Below are 19648 nucleotides of genomic sequence, written 5' to 3' on the forward strand. Positions count from 1 at the left end.
ACACTGAGCATTTCCAGCAGGGGAGCAAATATTGTCTTCCAAGCAAAGGCTGAGGCAGTATTTCAGCTAATTCTTCTCAACAATAAAAAAAACCTGTTCAAAATAAGCCAAAAAAGAAGGTACAGGGTCCCAGATGAATATACTTATTACTTTCTGTAACCTTCTGAACAAAGCTATCAAGGCTAATGGTAGCATTAACAGGAGAATGCAAATCAAAAGCAATCCCTGGAGCAATTTATATCCAGTCAGCAAGAGGGAATGCAAGCTGGCCTCTGAAAATTAGCACCTTGTCAGACAGGAATAATGATGAGAGAAACTTGGGATTACAGTCTGGTGGTTAAAATAGATATATCAAGACACCCTATGTTTTCTTCACTGGCTCCCTGTTACAGTCCTACAGCTTTAATAAATGAACAAGTCAAAGATCAGCCCCTGCTAATTGGGATGTAGACACTTGCAGGTCTGCCTGCTGTAGAGATTCACTAATTCTAAATTACTGTTTTTGAGTTTGATGTTGGGAGTCATGGTTACAGCACCATGTATGAATCATAAAGCTTCAGATGACATCACCTATGAGGTCTGCTGTAATTCACACACTGGGGGAAAAAAAAAAAAAGATACCCTGTACTGCATATTTTCTCTTAATTAAATTGGTATTATGCCATCAGTCATAGCAACAAGAAAAAGAAGCCTCTTAATGGCAATGATCTTCTAGTAAAACAAAACAGATATGTATTCAGTCCTTCTGGGAATGTGGAGATGGTGCCTTAAAACTGGCTGTTGTCAACTTCTGGTAGCTTCTTGTTGAAACAGACAAACTTATTCAAAGCATTAGGTGAAATGCTAGCATTCTGACATGGTGTGAAAATGTATTTTACTTTTGTGAATAATAAAAGTATTCACAGCTTTAAACTTGAGGACTAGGAGAAGGTCTACAGCAGATTGCAGGACTGGGCCCATAATCTTAAACATAACAATAAATATCTCTGTGTCAGGACATTTTGGAACTTAAATTTGAGAATACTGCCAATTTTATTTTTTTATTTGCATATTTCTCCTTGTACACTGTAAATTAAAGTCTTCCTTGTTTTTATGTTACTGAGCTAACGGCTTTTTTCAATATGACCTTGGTTCTTAGTATCAACTCTCCCACTCAAAATGCAAGCTTTCAAGATGACCATGTGGTTAACCTTAATCATACTGAGGAAGAGATGCCAAAAAAAGTATTTCATATCCTCCATATGTATTACAAACAGAATTCTCTGCCTATGTCTATCTATCCCACCACACTGGGCAAGGAACACAGTTTTACCTTCTGCAAAGATGGAACAACAACTTTGTAATCCTCCATGAGGAGACAGGGAATTAATTTATCAAGATGTGACTTCTACTGTCCCTTTCTCCTGGTCTTTCTGAAGGAACATAAAGAATCTTACAGACCTGCAATATGGGCTGAATGGTTATTGGCAGTCAGTGATGCACTGATATAAGAGTTTACTTCAAATATTTACCCTATACCTTCCCTATACCCTATACTTCCCATCTTCCTGTTTACGACACAAAATTTAAATTCAAGAGTTTATTTACAGTCTTTAATCAGATGCTTATAGAACAGCTATATCGCCTTTGTGTACTTTTTTTCCCCAGGCCTTTTCCAAATTCCCAGACATCCACAGGAAACAGTTAAAGCTCAACCCTGACTGGGGACACTTCTGCAGGAGATGATGTTGCCATCTCCCAGTTACTTCTCTTCCCAGTGGTCCTCAGCACCTCATTTGTACTTGAGGAGGACTGCTGAAAGAGTAATCATCCCATGCCTGGGGCCATTCTGGGACTGTGCAAGGGGAGCCTGGAACAGCTGCTGGAAGCTGATTAACTAATATCACAACCCCTTAATTATCAGGACTGACTCAGGTTTTTAAGGTTTCCTCTCCAGTCTATTCTATACGGATACCAAAAACTGTTCGTGCCCTTTCCCAAGTTTAACTAGCAACCACATGCACTTTAACTCTTTACTGAGTGTTATTCACATGTACCTCTTCAGTAAAATTTGTCTTAAAATCACCTACTGCCTCCCAACACAAGGAGTTAAAGACTAAAATGTTATAAAATTCCTAGATTATTACTATTACTGAAATATTAATAGAATATTTATTGCCAACTCTACCTCTTTAATACCTGATCTGGGAGGGATATTGCAGACATGATAACAGTCTCATTGACTTGACATTTAGTACTGCACAGATGTAATAATAAGACCCAAAGAGAATTTGTTTTTTAAAGAAGAAAAAGAATATGTAGCCATTATTTATTCATCCATACAAAATAATACAAACACTTTTAAATGTGTTTTAAAAATGCAGCAGTAGGATTACAAGTGCACAGAAGTGGCAGTGATCCAGTGAGATCTTACAGGATATTCAGGGAGAAAAGATGTAAACATAATGGTTAACAGGTTATTTTTCTTATGCAATTTGAGTTCTCCAGGTATTTTTTTTTTCTGTAGAACTTTTCTGTGAACCAGCTATTGCCTCAGTGGAGCAATAGGACCCATTGTAAAAGTAATTGAGAAATCTATAGTAGTCAATATGAAAACTGCAACCCTTCAATAGCAGTGAGTTTAACAGGAAAGTTTTCAGTCCAGAACTTATGAGCTCCCTTGAGTATAACTGTGAAGCATATATGTTTCTCAAACTACTGCTATTTGGTCCAAGGAGCTTACAAGTGCAGTTTCTTGCCAAACCTTTCAAGCTAAACCTTGCAGATCTTAAATACTACATCAAAGACTCCACTCTGTGCTCATAAAATGTATATTTTATTTTTTGGAGAAAAAAGAAAAAAGGCTATTGTTTCATACTGCAGATTCCAGGAATTCAGGATTCCATCTGATTTGTTTGAAAGTGTTACTGATCTCTGTCATGTGCATACAGAATTGAGACCAGACAGGCATTTTACTTTAAGCAATCAGAACTGAGACATAGCAAACTGTATTTTTATTTAGTAGCAAGAGAGAATAAGAACCCTGATTTGAAGTTATTTTCTACAACTTCATAATCATGCCATGGCCAAGAAAAATACCCTTCTTTTTTCTCTCTGGGTCCTGACATTCTTAATTGGATTTTTTTTTTTTTTAGTCCAAAGTCCACATTTGAAGTAGAAACTATCTGTAAAAATAACAGAAAGATTCAGGAATACTGGAAAGAATCATAACAACAATTTGTTCACCGAAGTTAGAGGGAATCAGAGAGCCCTGAGATTAGGAAAACACTTTTTCAGACTATCACAAGGAGTACCCTTCAAGGAGAGAAGTACTTATTATAATTACCATCTCCATTAGTAAGGATGATAATGATTTAATAGTAATTCTTATTTTAAGAGTATGGAGAGGCCTCTAGCAATCATGTGTTAGGCATGATGTAAACTTAAGTAAATGTTAATGTCAGACATTAGAAATATGTCTGCACTTCTAATCAAAAGGGACCATGGAACAAGGCTGACCATTACAACCCTCATTAAATGTGGATAGATATACCTAATATTTTGAAGCACATAGGTTACGAGCATGCTTCTACAGAATGAGGGAGAGGCACTGATATTCAGATAGTGCTGTAGACCCCAAAACTATCTGGTCAAATAAGCTGGCAGTGGAGGAACTGATAAAAAGCTGACCTTGTAACAAGGAATGTTTTACTCACATTCAATCTCATTTAGTGACAAGACAAACTAGATGGAGGCAATTTGGAAGAGCACAGCATGTAGGATGGCAAGGAAAGGGCTGGCTGACTGTGGTGGATATGATGAGAAAGCTAATTCCTGGAAGAACTTACAGGCTTATAAACACAACTGGTGGGGAAGGAGAGTCAAAAGAAGAAAACAACAGAAAAGAGGACCCTGTTCTAAGGATGGGCAAACACCATGACAGAAGAAACAATACCAGAACTCACACCTGGGGAGGAGGGCAGATCCAAGTGTTATACTTTGTACACATGGCAACTCTGCTCTGTGAGCAGTTATCTTTAATCAGTGAGGAGATATGCCTCATGGCCAGAGATCATTCATTCTCTCTGGCACTCTTATCTTAGCAGGATGGACAGAGAGATGAAGTAAAATGATAGATGAGGAGAAGAGGAATCAAAAAAGCAAAATCAAACAACCTAGGATGGATATTTTTGCACAGAGTTCAAAATACATAGCAAGACCTCATTTCCGCAGCGATTCTAATGACTGGCTCAAATATTCACAAAGGTGATAAGACTTCACATACTTCCAAGCTTCCAGAGGAGGAGGCACTGGTAATAGACTTATTCTCGCTCCTTTATATGTCTCTTAAAAGCCATTTTCTCTGACTTCTGAAACTCTAATCACGGTAAGTCAAACTCAAAGTTACTGTGTCTCTTTGGGATGGAATCCCCTCTCCCTGATGTTGCAATACAGTATAGACCAGTTTCAAAAGACTCCAAGATGTGAGGAAAGAAAATGGAGAAAAAATGCAAAACCAATGAAGTGTCTATAGTATCACATTGAAACACAGATACGCACACTGAATGACTGCAATACAAACATCCTTAGAACAGCTCCATCTTACAGCACAGCCTGACCAACAGACTTACTCACCACAGTGTGCTGTAAAAATAGCATAAATCCTTTCTGTGACTGTGTATGAACACTACATTCAGTGAATAAATTAATTTTTTAAGACTCTTCTGTCAGACAGAGGAAACACTAGAAAACAAGTACAAGTTAGGCAAGGAAAATATCTAAAGGAAAACTACATAGTGCTCTCAAATAAGAATACTGAATGCCTTAAGGTTAACTTCGTGCAGAGCCTCATTTTTCATCAGTCATCAGACGCACTAGAAAGTCTGGTGCTTGGATTTAGTTTTCTAATTTTTTTGTTATGTTGTACTTATATCAGCTCTAATTTGTGCAAACATTTACCTAATACCTCACGTAAGTCATGAAACAAGGAGTGCTTGCAAGGTAGCAGTTAAAACAGAGCTCCCTCTCTCTGGGGATGCCATTATTTCTGCAAACATGGATTCATCCTCTCACAGTATGTGGAAAATATGCCAAAGAAATACCATTAAATGCTAGATTTACCCTCTGGTGACTTTCTCCTGCGTATCGTAGGAACAGTAGTGGCCACCAAGGAAAACAGGAGAGTTGCAAAAATATTTAAGCTACTTACAGAGCAGGAATGAAAACTGTCAGCAGTATTGTTGCATTATTCTGTGAAACGAGAGACAACTAGGAGTTCCATGTTTTTTCACTGCTCTTGCTGTATTACACCTTTGGTGGGCAGCATCTGTGCAATACCACTGTAGTCTCCTATTTGTCTGCATTCCAGTACCACCAACTACCTAGTTGGCTGTCCTACACTGTGCCAAACTATGTGGACTATCTCTATCAACTGTGTGAAAGCACTGGCATTAAGTCAGCCAGCCCTGGCATATATCAACCACTTAAATTAGTCCCCAAATGAAACTTATCTCTCTGTGCTATACTTGACAAAACTGTTACTAGGAGTTGGAAACTAAAAAGTAAAGTAGTAATAAACACCACAAAATAATTTTACACAGATGAGGCTTAAATAAAAATAAATACAGTAAGAAATTGGTTCTTTTGAAACCAGTTTAAATGAACCAGTTTCCATAAGTGGAAACAGGTTCATTACCTACTGTTATTCAATAATCTTGAGGACTATAAGAAATAAATAGAAATTGAGAGTCCTGCAAGAGAGAAGTGAAAAATGAAACAGCCGAATAGAGGAACAAGTTAAAGGCTCTGAAGGAGGCAAAGAAATTACTTTGGCTTAGTACTACACCAATACAGGCTATGCTGAAAAACAACCAAACAAGCAAAACAGGAGTTATTAAAGTCAAAACAAAAGAAAAAGACAACAACCCCCAAGATTTCACGTAATTTTTATAACTAGAAAAATAATAAATCTGTAGCTTCTCTTAGGGTATACAACATCATTTTCCAGTCACTGTAGGTGAACTGAGTTCCTTATATTGCATACATTATAAATCTTTGATTGTTTTTTTTTTTTTTTAATTAGAAAGATTACTTAGATAACAAAAATAACCCTATTATTTTTGCATTTAAATTAAGCTTAAGAGAGAAAAGAGATTCATCAAGTTACTGTTATTATGAGACAGATTTTTAGTCTCATTTTAACAATTTTTGCATTAACATTCCTTTCACTAGCAAATATATATTCAAAAGATAACAGATCTTCAGCTAGCACGAACTGGAATTGCTGTATAATCTTCAGTAGAGTCACACTGATTTACGCCATCTTAGCATCTGGCTTATTGTTTCTATTACCATTTTTCTATTACTTGATGTTGCTTCAATTTTCTCCAAAGCCAGAGAGATCTAAGTTATAATAGGCAGTTCCTTATACTATGGGTAGATAATAAAATAAAAAGAAATGGTTCTAATGGCTTCCTTGGTACTTTATGAGTATGCAGCAAAACGAAGACAAGACTGTTGCTCTAATGAGGTTGCAATCTATGTTATATGTAGGCTAATACCCTCCCCCATTCAAATTTCCCAGTGCTTTATATTCTTTGGTCCTTTGCAATTTCTGCAAACTGGTTTGGGTGAAATGTTAGGAGGGAATGGTGACCCAGAGATGAGACAGATCAGCTGAACAAGAAAAAAAGGTTGAAAGAGACTGGGACTGAGAGATAGTAAAAGACAGAGAGAGTTATTTGGCTAGCTTGGACAAATTGTTAAAAACCACGGAGAAGCTTGTTGTTAGAGCTGAAGTAACTTGGAACAGATGAATAGGAAATGGAGAAATAAGATGAGCAACTGTGTGAGATGTGCTGGGCTGCAAAATGATGGGAAATGGCCAGAGAGGATGAGCTAAAAGATCTGAGAAGGAAGCATGGAGGTGAACTGAGACTGATCAAAAGCTCAGAGAAAGACTATGACTGGGACCTAAAGGGAGGTAGGTATCAGAAGAGCTGAGAAAGGAGTGTTGGAACTGGATGGGCAAGTGGGACTGGTATGAAATATCTGAAGAATATAGGTTGAGACAATGCAGGCAAATAAAATGAGAGTAGGAAGAGAAACTCAAAAGCGATAAAGTGATTGAGCAGGGTCAGATGACAGAGATTTAGGTTTGGAGAAATAGGCAAAAGGCTGAAGAAACCTCTGCAGAACCCCAGAGAGAAGCCACAGCTCCCAGGTCTGTGGTTTGACAGCATTTCTGAACCCACTTGGCCCAGTGGTACAGGAAGCACCAACAAACAAAATCTCTCCCTCAAATTTACCCCTGAAAAGAGTCACTGCATATATCTCATGCATCCAGAAACTTAAGCTCTGCGAACACAATGGAGAATTATATAATATGTTCAATTCTGAATACAGTTTTGGGGAGGGAAAAGTTCCAGACATCTTTCCTTTTTTCTGTCTTCTCTGAGGCTGATTATTGTTTCATTAGGATTAACATGAAATTTGCCACAGCCCAAAACCATATGCTATGTAGCAAAACAATATGCGACATAAGGAAAAGAATCCTGTTTTAGTAAAGAAACTGCATATAACACAGCTGGCCTAACTCTGTTAATGCTATTTTGAAGAGATGCCACTGGGAAAGGTAAAAGACATCATTTTTCTCAGGACTACATTCTTCCTGCTCAGCTTCTTTTTTTTGATTCAATCCTTCCCTGATCCAAAACTCCTGCTCCAACCACCAGATCAAATCCCTGTCACACCCCACTCTAAATCACATCCCAGACGGAGTTTTCAGGTTACTCTGAGATTCATAACTTACTCCCACAGTACACTTTCTCTCCAGAAGCCCGGCACATAGATTGTGGATCAGTTTTCCTTCATGGCCCAGCTAGCATAGCCAGTCTTTCACCAGGTCTTTGTCTCTGAAGGAAGAGTTGGGACAAGAGGGAGCCCTGCTGTGCCCTGGCCACAGCTTGATGCTCGAGGCACAAGGAGGCAGGATGCAGCAACTCAGTCCAGATGCAGCTTGTAGGAACCTTTTTCATCGGCTTCACATCTGTAAATAGCCAACATAGTAACAGCAACATAAATTATTTCACTCTCTCCCTTCTTGATGTTGGCATTGCTACTGCCTAACACAACAAGCTGGGAGGAGTGGCTGACACGCCAGAAGGCTGTGCTGCCATCCCGCGTGAGTTGGACAGGCTGGAGAGTTGGGCAGGGAAAAATTTCATGAAATACAACAAGGGAAAGTGTAGAGTCTTGCATCTGGGTAAGAACAACCCCAGGTTCCAGTATAAGTTGGGGAATGACCTATTAGAGAGCAGTAAAGGAGAAAGGGACCTGGGGGTCCTGATGGACAGCAGGATGATCATGAGCCAGCACCATGCCCTTGTGGACAAGAAGGCCAATGTCATCCTGGGGTGTATTAGAAGGGGGGTGGTTAGTAGGTTGAGAGAGGTTCTCCTTCACCTCTACTTTGCCCTGGTGAGACCAGATCTGGAATATTGTGTCCAGTTCTGGGCCCTTCAGTTCAGGAAGGACAGGGAACTGCTGGAGAGGGTCCAGTGTAGGGCAACAAAGGTGATTAAGGGAGTGCAGCATCTCCCTTATGAGGAAAGGCTGAGGGAGCTGGGTCTCTTTAGTTTGGAGAAGAGGAGACTGAGGGGTGACCTCATTAATGTTTACAAATATATAAAGGGTGAGTGTCACGAGGGTGGAGCCAGGCTCTTCTCAGTGACGACCAATGATAGGACAAGGGGTAATGGGTTCAAGCTGGAACACAGGAGGTTCCACTTAAATTTCAGAAGAAACTTCTTCTCAGTGAGGGTAACAGGACACTGGAACAGGCTGTCCAGGGAGGTTGTGGAATCTCCCACTCTGGAGACATTCAAAACTTGCCTGGACACACTCCTGTCTAGCCTCATCTAAGTGTTCCTGCTCTGGCAGGGGGATTGGACTAGATGATCTTTTGAGGTCCCTTCCAATCCCTAACATCCTGTGATCCTGTGAACTAATGCTATTTCTATCCCTCAGTAAAATAGAAGTGCTTTCATGTAAGTTTGTTCCATATTAAACCCAGGAACATTTGCAGTTGTGGTCAAAATACCAAATGTGAGGAAGTCTAGAAAACTCACATTGTTTAGTTGAAAAGGAATCTTGCTTATTACAACCTTGTAGCTATCAGTGTTTGGTGAGCAGTTTGGGAATTACTGATCTAGATGAAGCAGGAACAATTTTTAGTAGTCATCATAAAGGAGTAAACAACAAGTGAGAGGGAGTCAGTGAAATGATTGAAAACTCACAGGAGAAAAGAATCTTGACAGCTTACCAGAAAAGTCCATTAAAAAACACAGTCCTTTGGATCAGCTACTCCTGTATCCCAGAGCTCTTCAGCTCATACACTTATTTCTTTAATTGTTTTCAAAAACTTTCAAACAATCAGCTGGATCCGATGATTTTGCCTTGTTATGATTTCTTAAATTCTTAGAAAACATTACTTTTAAATAAGTTTTTTCTTCTTGTCAGGGTTTTTGGTGTGTTTGTTGGATGATAAAAGAGAAACTGGAGAATTCTGTTTTGCGTATTATAGCCCTGAACTTTTATGTGTCCCAAAAGTTTGATATGATTGAAATGTTGAAGATTGCTGTTTGTACTGAAGGAGAAGTGGAGACTGGTTTGTTATAGCACCACTCCAACAGACTCACTTGAAATAGAAGTGCTGTGCTTTTGCAGCACCACTGCTTGAGTGACTGACAAACCTGTCACAGCACTTCCACAAACAGCAGAGAACGACACTCATTTCCAAGTCGAGAGTTTTTACAGAAATATTATACTGCAGCCCAATTATTCCCTTTAATAAAATAAAACAAATTGTTCTCCAGATATGACTAACACCCCTCTGAATATTTTTTCATCTAAAGTTTAATGGCTTCCTCATTTATATTTGCAAAATTCCATTACATTAATGACAAATCACACATCTTTGAGCCACTTGACATTTGTTTATTATATTGTTCTGTTTTGTTTTGTTTTTACTTTGGAGTGGTTAACTCTTTGACACAATGTGTTTCTCATAAATCTCTGGGTATTTTTTTCATGAATTATATATAATACATAGATGGGGTTGTGGGGTTTTATAATGAGTTTGCATAAAAAGCTTTTATTTGTGAAAGGACTGACTGAAAAGGAGCAGAAGATTAGGAAAAGCTGACATCTTCTTAAAGTGAAGGTTTGCATTTATTGATGACAGAAGAGATAAAACAAACCTTATTTCCCTCTGCATTTAGGTTTGTTCCCTTTTCTCCCTTCTTTCAACCAACTGCCATGGCCTTCAAGCCTTCCAATTTTCTGACATTTACGAAACCCTTGCCAAGAAACTAAGGTAGTTTTAAGCTGCTGTACTTTGGGAGTCTGTTGAATCTATTTGGTCTCTTGACTGCTGTGATGCTGAAAGGAAATTGCACTTTTAAGCAGCTTTTGTTTCATAATTCAAAGGCAGTGGAAACTGAAACAATAAATTAAAGAGGTCTGACACAAACAATGGATCAGAGAGATTACCCATATGGATAAAGACTAAAAGAAATTGTACTAAAATACCAAAATACTCTGAAAGAAAGGATGGAGCTGCTAAAAGCTCCATCAGAGTAGCTGAATCTCTTTAGAAATGTCAAAAAAACTACAAGAAAACTCATATGACATTTTTCTGTGCCTGTAGTGAGGAGCAGTAAATGGAAGACATCAGGTATTTTTCATGGTTGGCTAGTTCCACAGCATCTGATTAGCCTAATAGCTTGTACAGAAACTTAAGTAGTACTACTCCCCATTCTATAAATATATTTCACATGCATCTGATTTTTATTAGAGGAGACTAAGGGAAGGTGAAAATACAGGGGACTTTAAGACTCATTTGAGGCTGAAAAGTCTACCTTACAATTTCTAAAAGCCTAGTTCCCAACTGGATTTAAAGCAAAATAACTCGGAATAAGTCTATGTAGAGATCAAGACTTCATCATCTGCCTTTTGCTGTACAACCTGAGTTACAGATTTCTGGGCAGACTCTGACCTTCCAACCATAAGTGAATCTCTAGAAGTACATACAAAAAACCCAAGAACCTTAGGCAGAAGGGCTGCAAAACTCAGAGATCAAGATGAACAAATAATATATGGTATGGTACTTTCTCTGATGGAGCACTGGCTTAGGCAATGTCTAGAAAACAGGAAACATGTAAGAGAATAAAAAGAGCCACATTGTTTCTCACAGTTGCTGAGTGCTGCTAGTACCTGTTAGCATGTAAGAGCTCCTCACAGAGCTATAGACAGTGCTCCCACAAAAGTTAAGAGCCCACATGAAAGCAAGAAAAATAGTACTTCTCCCAGGCTGAGTGTTGGTATATAAGTCATTGTGCTGTTACAGGGTTTTTAGCAAATCTGAAATTATGGTCTGAACAGTACAAAATAATATCTAATACTCAGAAAAGTACAGCCACCTAGAAGAACTTAGCTGAAAGAAAAATCACTAAAAGAGAACCAGTCTTGTTTTTAACAAAACCAGGACAATTCGATAAAATTTATAACTATATTGTTATAAAAGGTATTTTTCCTACTTTGAAATTATCCCAGTGCCTTGAACATTTCCTGTAGTACAAATGGTGATTTAAGGTAGCTGTGGAGAAGGCAAGTGTTTGAGAAGCCAAATAAGGTGACTTTAAAGAGGTACCAACATTGAGGAATTGGGACAGAAAAGTGAAAATGCTGTAGACGACAAACGTCCTTCAAGCAGACTCTTGTACAACCTGCTTTCAGCACTAAGATAAAAAAGAAAGTAAGACCATTGGATTGCAACAGATGGAACCAAATCAGCCTGACAGTGGATTGATATAAAAACCGCCATGTCTGTTCCTTTGAGTGACTATAGCTATATGAAACCCAATAAAAAAGACTTGCCAGTTGACAAAGGAAACCAGTGAATTGTCCTAAGTGCACAATCATGCTTCAGTTAAAAACATGGTTTACAAGTTGAAAACAAGCTTAGGAGAACATTAGTAGCTGCAAGAACATTCTCTAAAGCCTATAATAAAAACACAATTAAGTCATATGAAAAAAAAAGAAATTGTTGGACAAACTGTAGATAGAGCTGTATTTTATGACAGAGGAAACAAATAGTTTGTCAGCTCAGGGTGGATGGAAGTTCACACTCATAGCCCCTACTATCAAGCAAAGGGGAATGTCTCAAATCCAAAAGGAATTCTGTCTAAAGACAACAGAGTACAATGTGTCTATCAGATTATATAAAAGTTCTTGAAGAATGTAAAAAAAAAAAAAAAAAAAAACCAAAATTATATTTAATTATATTTATATTTAATTATATTTTACTCTGGCCTCTACTGAATAGCATACTGGGAAACTATCATGGCACATTGTATATTCTAAAACAGAGACCAGAACAACCAGGAGATTGTGTGCTGGTGGTGCAGGAAAACCCAACCCAAAGTAACTATACACAGGGTACGTGGAAAACTGTTTTCTTGCATGACTGTTATTCAGTTTTCTGTGAAAGACTTTCTTCCTGAAGACAGAGTGACTGTGCATGTCAAAGGTGGTTTACCGTTAAGTGCGGTATACCCAATGTAACAGTAACAATCTACAGATTTAGTGAACATTAAATTAAACAGTCTAGAGTAGCATTTATTTAGATATTTTATGGAAAGTAAATTTCCTACTTCTCATTAGACTCAGAAAACCTGATTTGATGGACTGCTAAATTAAGGAGTAAAAAAGGTTATTGAGTAAGATCCCAATTATATATATCATTTTTCACGGACAGGGTGCATGGCAGATACAGTAAAATACCGGTTGCCACCTTCTGACATACGTCTGACAGAACACAGGGAACAAGGAGGTCTTTGACATCAGGAATCTAAGAAAGAAGAATTTGGTGTATATAGAAATGTAAGGAGAAGTCAAACATAGCAACAAGAGGTAGCATAACATGGACTCCTGGAAGCAGCGATGGCTTCAGGTAAATGATGAAATATGAATTTCAATCAAGTACTGTGGCTTCAGGCAGTAACAGTTGCCCAACAGCTTGCTCACAGCCTCCTAAGGTTGTTTTCCCCCTGGACACATCCTGAGGAGGAACGGACAACTGCACTTTTATCAGCAAGAAGGTAAAAAAGTGTGTTTAAATTTGTCTACTAAGGTTGCACACAGGTAAATGTTGCAGATAGACAGGTAGGTCCCAAGCATCAGAACAAATGAACTTAGTACCAGAGTCTTGAAAATTAAGTACTGCAATTCCAAGCGTCACAATGCCTAGGATCTAATTTTATAATAGGACCTATGTTTTGAGGCAGAAAAAAACAAATAGCAAGAATAGCACAAAAAAAAAAAAAAATCACACAAAAGCTAAGGATGGGAGAGGAGGAACTAAATTATACAAGTAGAAGCTATAAGAACCCTATCCAAATTAGGATTAATCTTATTACCTTCATGTGCCAACTTTTACCTCAGAGATGAATGAGGTATAAAACCCAGAGAATGATTCAAGTTGCAGGAGTGATATATACACTTAATTCTGAGCCAGCTAATGAAAAAACAAAACAAACAAAAACAACAACAAAAAATAAAATAAAAAAAAAAAACACAAAAAAAACCAAAAACAAAACAATCACATAAATAGTGATAAATGTTACTGCTTTACTGCATGTCCTTAAAAGAAACACTCTTTTTCAGACACAGGTACTACAAAGGTTAATACATATAAATAAGCAAAGGACTCCTTTTAAAGTCCTTTTTAATATATTCCCTGCAGTTCTAGAAGAAAGTGTATGGAAATATTGCTCTCTCACCTAATTCAGAGGCTATTTGGAGGATTAATTAGTTAATGTTTATACAGTGCTTTGAAGATCAAAAGCATAGTATAAGCACTGACTGCTATTGTAGGAGACCACAAGAAGCAGGAAATGAGAAACCTTCATCTCATAAAAGGAAACAGTTTGGTGCTTGTTAGTTATCAAGTGTTCTCCTCATTTGCTACGTCTTGCATTCAGGGAGACCACCTTTATGTTGTTCTTTATTTGCTAAGAGTTACATTTCAATGGCTGTGAACCAGAGCTAGTAACAATAGCCCTTCAGACCATTATACAGCTGGGAAAAGTATCATAATATTACTGCTATTCAGCTGCACCTTTTGCTTCTTTGCAGTGGACGAAAAAGTAGGAAAGAAGATTCAGTAACAACATGTTTTGGGTATTATAATCCTACCATTGATGTAACAATCCGAAAGTCTAAAATAGCAATAGAACGTAAATCCCACAGACCAGAAGATGTTTTCAGTAGCACATTCACCATCAGATGGAGTCTTTACATCACAACTGCTTACCCTCTGAAAGATCAAGCACAATTTGTTAGCTTCTGAACAAGCTGCTGTTGACCTTTGTGGGCATGCTAGGGTCAAACCCCAGAACTGCAGGTGTGCTTGTAGCTACAGCAAAGCTTTCTGATCTGTTAGGAAAACTAGATCATCATGAAGCCTGTTCAAAACCAGATAAGATTTCCAGGTGGAAAAGGAATGCTTGTCCAAGAACTATCAGAAGTGGAAACCTGTTTAATGCAAAAGGTTACTGTGGTCCAAGCTAGCCAGAGCTAAGGTACATGCCAGCCCTCATGGTGTTACAAAAGCAGGAACTCCTTCACTGGGAATCTCCTCCTCTAGCAGAAACTGAAGTAAAGTATTCAAAACTCTTTCTAGGTTCCTGGGCTTTTTAAATAAAATATTTCAAGAGATGTCCCTGCTTTCTAATCTGCTCACGGTGAGACTTCGCTTTTCATTTTAAGTGTTTCACTCTTCTGATATTATTTTAGTTTTATATAGTGGAGAAAAAAAAGGAAAAAAGGAAAAAAGGAAAAAAGGAAAAAAGGAAAAAAGGAAAAAAGGAAAAAAGGAAAAAAGGAAAAAAGGAAAAAAGGAAAAAAGGAAAAAAGGAAAAAAGGAAAAAAGGAAGAAAAAAAACATCATTAACAGCTACCAGTATTTTAATATTCTGCCTCGCACTACATAGATTCCCAGTTGCATTTACTACTGGTGATACTGCAGTCTAGAGTTCTTACATCTTTTATACTCAACCATGCAGCATGCATACCCTAAGGAAAAACATAGCACACGAGTTTAAAATGCCTTCAGGGTAGTGTTCAGTACTTCTGTTGAGATATCTCATTGCTCCACTTGCCTCATCAGAATACCTCAAGTTAAACTGCTTCCTCTGTAAGGAATTTAAAAATCATCAGCTTTATCTGAAGAAAGTGAAGATCCTTGGGAAGGGAAGAAGAGCACATGGATTTGAGTGACCATGCAAAGCTCCTAGTCTGGGCTGACTTTTAACTTACCTTAGACATCCTGTATATTTGTTTTAATGCATAATGTACACAGCCTTGACCTCCCAAAAAAAAAAAAAAAAAAAATCCTAAGAAAAGAGTTTTCTATCCAGCAACAGAACAGGATTCTGTCAGAAACTTCTTTACCTAAAGCTTCATCCTACATTCTTTCTCTCTTCTAGCTGAACTGGATCACTTAAAAAAAAAATAAGAGTTCAGCGGTAGTTTTTTGGTGTTAAATGACTGGGCCTTAAATGAATCTATTGAGTTACAGGAAACTGTAAACTAAGTTGACTGTCAGATGCATCATATCTTAACTAATTAGCACAAAAGCATGGCAGCAAAACAGTTAAAATGTTTTGGTTCAGCCCCTACTGTTTGCGTTCAAGACTCATTGGGGACTATTGGAAGGACCTGCTCCCATTTAAGCTGACTCCAAAGAGACACCTTATCATCAGGCAGGAGACTTAGATGTTGGCCTCATTAGTCCTTTGAGCACAGCTGGAAACAGGCACAACTCTACTTAACCCCAATTAATCTGTGAGGATGGCTTGGCTTTAAGCAGCCTGCAATAAGCCTGAGAACAGTTAGTGGGAAATTTGCTTAGAAGCCTCTTTAGCTGTGGACTACTCAGTAGCTACCGATCTTATGGTAACTGTAAGTTACTAGAAAAGCTGGATTGTTTCCCAGAATAAGTTTATATAGGTTCAAAATCTTCAGTGCAGAGGCACACTATAGAAATAGTTAATATTTTCTAGTGCTAGAGGAGACAACCTTAAGGTCATCTTCTTTTCCTTTCAATAAAACTGGGGTGGATACACCAGTTCTAAAAGCCAAAGATTTGCACAGAACAAAAAAGTACGTTATTAGGCAACCCTATCCATCTCCCTCCATCCTGGGAAGAGAAAGCTCCTAAAAGGATTAATGTTTCCAAATGGCTGTATGGAAAGCTGTAATCTGCATTTAAATAGAAAGATTCCCAAGTGCCCAAATATTCATTTTTCTTTTTATAGCAGGAGGCAGAGCACTTTTACGTGTACATTTTAATGTTAAAAGCACACCGTGGTGCAGGTCTGTGGTTTATCTCACCAGTGTACAGCCCGCTGGATATAAGTTTACCTGCCAGAGTAATGTTGAAAGTTTGTCCTGAGCAACACCTTGAGAACCAAATATAGCTAGGAAGCAGAATTGTGTGAAGCTGTTATTTCGTAGCTGATATAGAAAGCACACAATGCAGCTCAAGGACCAGGTTCATAGAAGCTCATGTACAGTGGCAGCACCAAACACAGTATTAATCGGGAATGAAGACCTGGGCAGAGCCTTCTGACTTATTAAAAAAAAAAAAAAAAAAAAAAGGCAAATCACCTGTAAAAAAAAGGAGAAAATCTACTGAGATCTTATAGTAATGCACACCTGAAAAATAAAGCATAAAAAAGTCTATGCCATCCCCAGTCAAAAGTCTGGGAAGGCCACATAAAATTGAGAGGCACAAAACTCAAGGGTTTGAAGGAATCTGAGCAGATTTTCTTGAATATGTAAAATCCCTCAGTGCACTACTGAGGAGTTAATATTCAGATAACTATGTCAGGTGAAATTGCTTAATTAGAGCTGTAATTAGTTTCTAATCATTTAGAAAAAAACATTAAGAAGAACCTCCGTTTAATTAAGAATGCATTTTTGATAAGCAGCTGATTCTATCAGTTACTGACAGCTACATGGAAGATGGCATATTTATGTGTTTATATTTTTGTATCACTGTATACTCACACCCACAAGCAGGTTGGATGTGTGAATTATTTAAGGTTCAATTCTGACAGATGTGTAATCGCACGAGTAATCCCATGGGTTTACTTGAGTAAATGTTTGTGGTATAGAGGCCCATTTAGACTTCATTGCTATTATATGAATCTCCACTGTGACTGTGACCCCCCCAAAATGGCTCAGGCCCCATGTGTTATACGTTTCATGTTTGAGTGAATCACCAGGGTCCTGTGCTGATGACAAGGTCACAGTTCCTCTCTCTGTTGCAATGAATCTCAGTTTACAGAAAGTCAAACTTTTCTGGGTACGCTCCGTGTGTAGAATACTTGTAACCCTGCTACCTACTGCTTTCTTCTGAAAGGTTAAAGATGTGGAGAAAAACAGCCCATAAGCTGGCCTGGCTATCTCCCTTCTCACCCAGCCTTTAGGAAAATAACTGTTACTGTTGCATTTGATATAGATCTTGGTGTGGTACTTGCCCTCAGGGCTTACCTTTCAGTTTGGATCACTTTGTAGGGAAAGACAGAAGAATGCTTTGCTTGGTGTCAATTGCTAGAGGCACAACTACAAAAGAATATACAAAAAGCTGATTTTTTTTCTTACATACAAAGTGGTAGCCACCAAACTAAACAAACAAACAAATTCTGAGACATCTTCAATATTTAAATATCTATTGGTCATGCAAGGAGTTTCTGACCTATGGATGTTTAAATGATTGTTCAGGCAACTGCACCTCTTTTGGATCCAGGCTTGTTTCTCTGTTTCTGTTGGGCAGTGCCCAGAAGGCTCTGACAGAGTTCATTGCAGCAGTGCTGCAAATTCTGACTCTTCCCTAGGGCTTTGCTCCTATGAAAATTTAACTTCCTGCAAAAGTACTCACAGAAGTTCAGCCTAAACAGCTTGGTAGGAATTAACCAGTTACTATGTTGTGAAACACAACCCACTTCTATGTGTTAATTCATATGAAAGTCTAGCTTTGTACTGTTTAAGTCTCCCCTTTTGTTCTTTTAAATACAGCATTAATGAAATGATGATTAAAGAGTTATTCCACTCTCTTCTCTTTCTCATTGCTGCATTGAATCTGCTTTTGTTAATTGGTAAAGTATTTAAAAACATTGAAGTAGTTAGCTCCTTATTAACAAACATCTGTTATTTCTGAACTTCCAAGAGTGTGAAAAATTGGTATGTAGTGAGATTAATCCGAAACCCCAGGCCTCCATACAGCCCATTGTTTACACCATTTTCCTAAAACATTGCCAGACCTTTTCGCTCCCTATAAAGGTGTTTTTCTTTCATCTGGTCAAAGAAGTTGCATCCACGCTGCTTAAGTAACCTATGGTAGGGGAGCATTGAGCACAACTGGATCAGGATCCACTCATAATTGAGCTTTGCTCTGGTGGGTGTGATGAGGCAATGGCAGAGATTAGATCCAAGTATTTTTGTGGGTGCACATAGACTTCAGTGATGTCTGCACATATCTCATGGTTGGAACTGAAGGCTCTCCAGCCTAAGAGGAGTTTCTGCTCCAAATAAATAATAGCTGTGAATAAATAATTATTAAAATATTTAAAATTCTAAAAAATCGGATGTTAATATCCATTATAATGAAGGATGTTGTTTTTCATACAGAGAGTAACATGCAGTAAATGTGCAGCTTTAATGGCAATTAGGTGACATATGAAATTAAAATCAGTCTGAAGTATCAAACTAATATTCCCTTCCTGGCTCACCTCCAGGCTTTAAAGGACAGAGGTTCCGTCCGGGTGCTCAAGACGCACTAACCCCAAATTTAGACCACAGGTTACTACTGAAAGCCCATGGCTTCTGCCTGAGCCGTGGGAGGGCAAGCATTCTTCTCTTCAGTACTCTGTTGCTTGCAGATCTCTCCTTGTTTTCTTCCCCTGAAGAAAAATGTTGAAAAGGTAAAAAATGGTAGAAGAATAGCAAAACAGCAATGGGGGATTGTAAGGATGACATCAGCCCAAGGTCTGCAATAGATTTTATTTTGCTGTAGGTGAATAGCCAACAGTGTTTACTTTAAAATCAGTTTGACTTCAGACCACTCCAGGTATAATGCAATCACATATAAAATTCCAATACAGACACCTCTGCCTTGGGTGAGCTGATGAGTAATTATTTATCTGTCTCACTGTCCTTGCTACAACATCCTCATGTTTACCATAATATAATTTCTTTAGGTTGTCAGATCACTGCTTTTCTCTTATCATGATCAAATTATACTTGGAAAGTTTCTATTTCAAAGGATATTTTGTATTTCCTGTAACTTTAAAACATACTCTAACCAAAATTTTTTGAAGAATTTGCTCAATTCAGAGTCTATCAAGGCGATATAGAGGTGAGGAAGGTGCCAGTTTTGAGTCATACTGTGTATTGGATGACCTCTGAGACCTGCAGTCACCAATTCCGTGAATTATAAGCAAGCCACATGAAGAATGAGTTTTCAGTTTCTTCATATAGAGCGTGTGTTGCCTATATTTAGGTTCCTTTCTGAGAAAGCTGGCATCCCACATTGCTTCTGAAT

The sequence above is a fragment of the Patagioenas fasciata genome, chromosome 3 (genome assembly GCF_037038585.1).
Source record: "Patagioenas fasciata isolate bPatFas1 chromosome 3, bPatFas1.hap1, whole genome shotgun sequence".
NCBI lineage: Eukaryota > Metazoa > Chordata > Aves > Columbiformes > Columbidae > Patagioenas > Patagioenas fasciata.